The 6301-nt window shown below is 36.2% G+C and overlaps 1 pseudogene; it reads left to right on the top strand.

The window, feature by feature from the left end:
• The first annotated feature begins 626 nt into the window (after nt 1-626).
• LOC107738895 (coiled-coil domain-containing protein 157-like) lies at nt 627-5737 on the top strand (annotated as a pseudogene).
• The last annotated feature ends 564 nt before the right edge of the window (nt 5738-6301 follow it).

Here is a 6301-nt window from a genome sequence, read left to right as displayed (position 1 = left end):
TCATTCCCCTAATCAAAACATGCAATGCTACGGTCCATTAACATGTTTGTATGTTTATGGAAGACAAATATGTTAGTAGCTTAATATAAGTAAGATCAATCTATCCAGTACTGTATCAAAAAGAAATAAACCATAGCTTTATACCTTGTTATTCAGCTCCGGCTGCATGATCTGAACAGGCCCAGGCGGCATGTCTGCGACACAGCAGGCTCTTCTCAGGCCGAATCAAATACGACTAGAAAAATAAAGAACTATTGTCTGTTTAAGACGTAATTTGCTGAACAAAAGATAACGTACAGTCCTGAAATAACTTAAGTAATATATTGACGTAATTTGTGGAACAAAAGATAACGTAAAGTCCTGAAATAACTGAAGTAATATATTTCTATGTACAGTAGTATACAACTTCATTAACCGCTCGATGCGCCAACTGCCACACAACAGAAGTCGCCGAACGGAATCACTTCCGGTAGCAAGGCCAATGGGGATTGTGGGAAATGTAGTTGAAGAGGAACGATTCTGCCTACAAGCAACCATGGAAACAGTGTAAATAGAGCTAATGCAAATGTCCTTGATCCGACACCTCAATCGATTAAAGAACAGAAGTAGTTTTGATCAGTTGAACAATGGCTCATCTGTTAGGTCGTCAGGACTGTATCGACAGTCTTCGCAGAGATCTTATTGATTTACAGGGAGTGGTTCTGGATGTGTTTTCTAAGACTGGACCTGTCCGTTTCCCATCATGGAAGTTCCCCGATAAACTATCGTGTAATCTGGACTTGGTCAGTCTTTTGGAAGAGTATGATTATGTGGATGGCGATGAAGAGTTCAGTCAGCACTCCCATATAACGTTAGTCCTGCAAGAGTTGCTGATTGACATGTAGTCAGTTTGTAGTTTACTGTTTCTTAAATACAAATGTATGTTTTTATATATTTATTTATATTGTTTATATTTATTTTTATGTTCATATAAAATAAAAATAATATGCTTTTTATATTTGATCTATTTTATTGTTTTATATTCATTACACATTCACATTTGTATTATACATTTAATTAAGTTATTACGAAACTTTAGCAGAAAGATTATATGTATAAGATTATATATAAAATATGTATAAATAAAAATGTATAAATGAAAGTTATTATATCATGTAACCTAACAGTTAAATGAACAGTTTTATTTTCCCCAAATCATGTCCATTTCTGTGTTTGTCAAAGATTAATGCTTCTTCTTCAGAGTTTTATTGTTCATGCTGAGCTGCTGCTTGTAAAGCAGAGGGCTTTATCATCTGATCAAAATGAAACCCCTGTTTCCATTGGTCCTGTGGTCAAACGCTGCTGGAAGAAACTACTTCAGCTCAGCAGTCAACAAACACAAGAGGTAAGAAGGATAATAAAGACAAAACACTTGGTCAACGCCTAAATAATCCTTTCTAAGTACTAAATCACTAAACATTTTAATCAACATTTCACTGAAAACAATCCATTAATTGGTAACATAACAGATTTACTAATAGGTCTCTTCTTGCAGCGCACCAGTAGTGGACAGCAAGCTCAATCTCAACAAAGTCAGTCCATTACCAGAGCAGCAGCAAACACTCCTTCCATCAATACACACAAGACACAGAGCACCTCCGTGACCAACGTCCAAAAAAACACCTCAAGTACCCCAGCTTCAACTCCCCACTGCAGGCTCCTGTGTGTCTACTCATGCTGGTCAGACGGTAGAGTTGGCCCCGGTGCTCTGTGAGGCCTGTGTTTGTGTTCAGACGGTGATGAAGGAGAGCGGTGAGGCTTTAGTGTCACTGTGCCAGTCTCTGGGTTTGCCTTGCTCCATGCAGGGATTCCTGGAAGCTGTGGAGGAAACACAGCAGCTGGGCCGCTTGTCTGCATGTGACATTTCCCAAACTGACAAGTGAGCAGCGTAGGGATTTGAGCCGTGTGGGGAAGCATGTCCTGGAGGTGAGGGGTTGTGTCCATCCATTATAAAGCGCATGAGAAAATGTAATTAAAAAAATATATTTTTGGTGTTGTGTTTTTTGTGATTTATTTTGAAATGTCCTCATTTGATTAGCATGACTTTTTTCAATTGGAGGTGAGAGAAACTGTTGAGCCGCTGAAATAGAAGCTGAAAGAGACAGAGGTGGAGCGAGAGAAGCTAAGAAAAGAGATGGTCAAAAGAGAGAAGTAGGAGAGGAGGAAGATGGAGGAGGAGTGGGAGCGCAGAATGCAGGAGGTGAAATACAGGAGAGAGGAAGCAGTAAGGAGGCTAAAGGAGGAGAAGGAGGCGTTACAGAGAGGTGGGAGGTTCTTTAAAAGCCTTTAACTCATATGTAAAAATTCTTATTTAATAGTTAATACACAAAGACAGATATGCAAGGGTTGGTAACGTGTAAATATCAAAACAACAATATAAACTAAGTAATAATCAATTTCATTCACAGGTGTGACATTGTTAGGGGACCAAAATTCTGAACTCACAGCAGAACTGAATTGTCAGGCAGAAGCAAAACAGAGGCTTGGTGAGCAGAACATCATCAAGCACTGGTCACTGGAATGAAGTGGACTGAAATGCTTAAAAAGCTTTGATTTGGACAGCAGTAAAACTGCATAAATGTTCATGTAAAATGATAAATGCAATGATCTGTCTTTCTCATAGCAATTAGTAAACATATGGGATAAACTAGAGAAAGGATTTTACATTTTTTATGTCAATGACACTTAAATATGATGACCACTTTGCAAGTAAACCCTTCGTAAATGTAAGGACAGCTATATACATTTTATATAAAGACCAATTTATACTGTGAGAAAATTAAGAATGATGTTATGAAGACAACACATTCCTGAAATTATTGACTTTTATATTATTACTGAACTACTGAGAAAGGAACTTATTAATATAATATCGGGAAAAGTAATTTTTTTCTACCCACAATTAAAGTAATGTTAGATGTATCAGCCTGAAGAGGAACATTTTTTATTTTAATCAAATGAACTGCTTTTCAAAAGCTTTTCTTTTCAGCGCAGCTTTATATATTTAATAGTGCCTTACAACTTCCAGTGAGCAAGTAGAAACTCAAACACTAATGCAAACTGTTATTGAACATATGTATACCATAAGAAAGGATAGATATATTTTTCACAAAACAATAGAAAGGTATTTAATATCTTAGGTTACACAGTCCTAATAAATACCTTATTAGAATATAATGGGGATTTTTTCTCTCTCAAATTTCTGAGGGCACTCCCTTATGGTTCCCTGGGGGATAACATATTAACCTTTATAGACAGACCTACTGTGGGCTACAAGGTTGTCAGTTGCTGGTTTCTGTTGGTCTCCCAAAGCTCTTACAGGGTTTCTGTGGGTCTTAAAAAAGTCTGGCCCTTCCACAATTTAAGGCCTTAAAAAGGTTTTAAATCAGAGCCGAAGTCTTAAATTCAAAGTCATGGCATTAAAAGAGGCCCCTATGATTTCCGCAATGCTGATAACGTGGATGGAATCACGGAATCCAGTCATAAAAATGGAATTTACTTTATAACACGGAATGTCATGGAATTTGTCAAATTTTGGATGAATAGATCAAAAGTAGAAAAGCACACATAATTAAATTGTGATATGGACTATAGTGTCTAAATATTAAACCACAAAAATACTATTTAATTTAAATATGAATCCTACATGTTCTGCATGTCTCTGTGTGAATGAAAAGCGCAGTGGCGCGGTTTTGTCTACTACACATACTGAAGCACGCGTGATGCTCATGGTGTTTTCAGCTTCTGTTGTGAGGACATGAACACATGAGCTTCATCTCCAGAGCTGCTTTGAGAGTCACTTCATGATCATTTTACTGTCTCATCGTTGTAGTTAATGAATATATGCAAGCTGTAGTTTGTAGGATCCTTTTTATTCTTTTTTTTCTACTAGATTGTCTTTTTTTATCCTACGCACCTACGCATTGTCAGGTGTTCGTGACCATTGTACTAGTTTACAATTTCATTTGAGAAAAACTATCTTCATATACACACACTGAAACTTAAAGGTCTTCATGGCACCCCATCAAAATAAATGTTTGGTTTAACTTGAAGAAATTGTGACAGAAACATATTTCTATTGTACAGTACAACTTAATGCAATACTACTCCTACCACTACTAATAATAAAATTATTATTAAAACTTTAATTTTTAAGGGATTGTCTTCCATGTTTCCATGTAATGCTTTTGATTATTAAAATTTAATTAAACCATTAAAATGGAATCCAGAAAAATGGAAGAATTTGGTCAAATGTGGTAAAAAAATTAATGGAAGATGAAAAAAAAAAATGTCATAGGGCCCTGAAAATGCTTTTAAACTTTTAATAATTTGCTGTTAAACTGTATAAGTTTCATGATTTCAACTAATTATACATGCTTTTTTTTATTAATAAAATGTAATTTAATTTAACCATTAAAACTAAAAATCAAAACAGAAAAAAACACGGAATACAGAAAAAGTAAAAAAATTTAAAATGGAAAAAAATAAAAAGGAATTCATGAAAAAATTTAATGTATTTCATAACGCCCTACATTAAATGTTGCATTTTGATCATAAGAACATTTTATCAAAAACCCTATGGGAAAAATTAATGGGACAAATACTTTTGGAACCAAGGCTGCTGAAAAAGTAGGCATGCACTAATGCACTTTATACTGTTCAGTGGCACGGATACTGATTTTACAGCACAAAACATACAGCAACCAGTGAGGTCCAATTCGCAAATGAATGACTCTTGTGAACTGGTTCCTTTTAAGTGCACAAACATGCAGAGAGACCAGTATATTCTAATTACCTGAAAGAAGAATTCTATGAGCCATTTGTTTAGTGGATCAAAAACATCAGTGCACCTATTGTGGCCCAGTTGTCTAAAGTATGACTCTAATGAGTCAGTTCTTCTTTAGTGAATTAAAACAAACAGTGCCACCAATGTTGTCTGATTCATGAATGTACTGTGCAACTCTTAAGTTAGTTCTTTTCAGTGAATAAAAATACCGTCCAACCGATTTTTGAAGAACAACTTTTATGAGTCTGTTCTTTTCCAGTGAATTAAACATACAGCTTACAATTTATGTAATGTTTTACTTAAGGCCTGTGTGACCTAAATCAGTGTAGTTTTGTCAGAGGTATTTTAAAAAAAAAAATGAATTAAATGTTGCCACATTTTAGTATTGTTATCTGATATAGTTAAGGCCATTTATTGGATTGCATTTATGTCGCCTCTCTCAAAAGACTGTAAAACCTAATTGAAAACCTAACTTAAAATTGTTACATTTCTTACGATTCTGACCCCCACCTGTCACTCTTAACCATTTTCTCTGTGTGTGTCACAGCTACAGGTGATGTGATGTGTGATATGGAGCAGCAGCTGAAGGCAAACTCAGTGAGGATCAGGATTCTGCAGCAGGAGAACCTCACCCTGAGTAACAGTCTAGCCAGACTGAAGGACAGAGAGGAAAAACAAAGATCTTCAGACTCTGGGATAGTGGAGATGGACAGAAGCAGAGAAGATCCACCAATGGGACCCTTGGACAACTCTAGCACCCCTTCAGCCACCTCCTCTCCCACTTCTCCCTCATCCATCCTTCATCATCAGACTCTCTGTCTCTCTCTCCATCAAGATGTGGAAGAAAGGTACATTAAAATCTGCAGTGCTGCTCGCAGCCAGTCTGCAGGCACACATCGCAGGAGGAAGTGATGTCACTTAGTGAACCAATCGGTCTGGATATTTGAACACTGAGGTAACTTCTGTGTTTTATTGGACAACAAACATTTGACATTCCACATTTGAATGAATAAACATGGATCCTCAAAGCCAAGCAGCTTCTGGAAAGTCCCAGCCAGCTTGATACTAAATTTAGCTGAAAATGTGTAGTTAGACATTGAAAATATGACATTAGAAGGCCTACCCATCACAAACACATCTTTATGAACGAACATCTGTATATTGCTGAAGTTTGAACTGTTGTTCCTTCAGTATATAGAGCAACATCTGTTATGTAGGCTAGATTTTGCCTTATAGCTTCCATGTAGTTTTTTTTTTTGCATTTACTATATTAAATATTTAGTCAATCATTCCCTCAGTGACCTTTTTCCCCACAAGGTGGTAACGTGCATTCAGTATATTACTTAGAGGCATTTCTACAGTTGTTTCTTACTCATTATTGTGCATAATTGTTCTTTCCCGTTTGTGTATGTTGGATAATGTTTAGTGCATATGCCTGTAGAATGGAAATTCATCTTTATCAGAGGCAGTTTTGAT

This window comes from Sinocyclocheilus rhinocerous, unplaced genomic scaffold, assembly GCF_001515625.1.
Source record: "Sinocyclocheilus rhinocerous isolate Xijiao unplaced genomic scaffold, SAMN03320098_v1.1 scaffold42409, whole genome shotgun sequence".
NCBI lineage: Eukaryota > Metazoa > Chordata > Actinopteri > Cypriniformes > Cyprinidae > Sinocyclocheilus > Sinocyclocheilus rhinocerous.
Note: the sequence above shows the minus strand (reverse complement) of the source record. Positions and strands in the feature narration are given on the sequence as shown.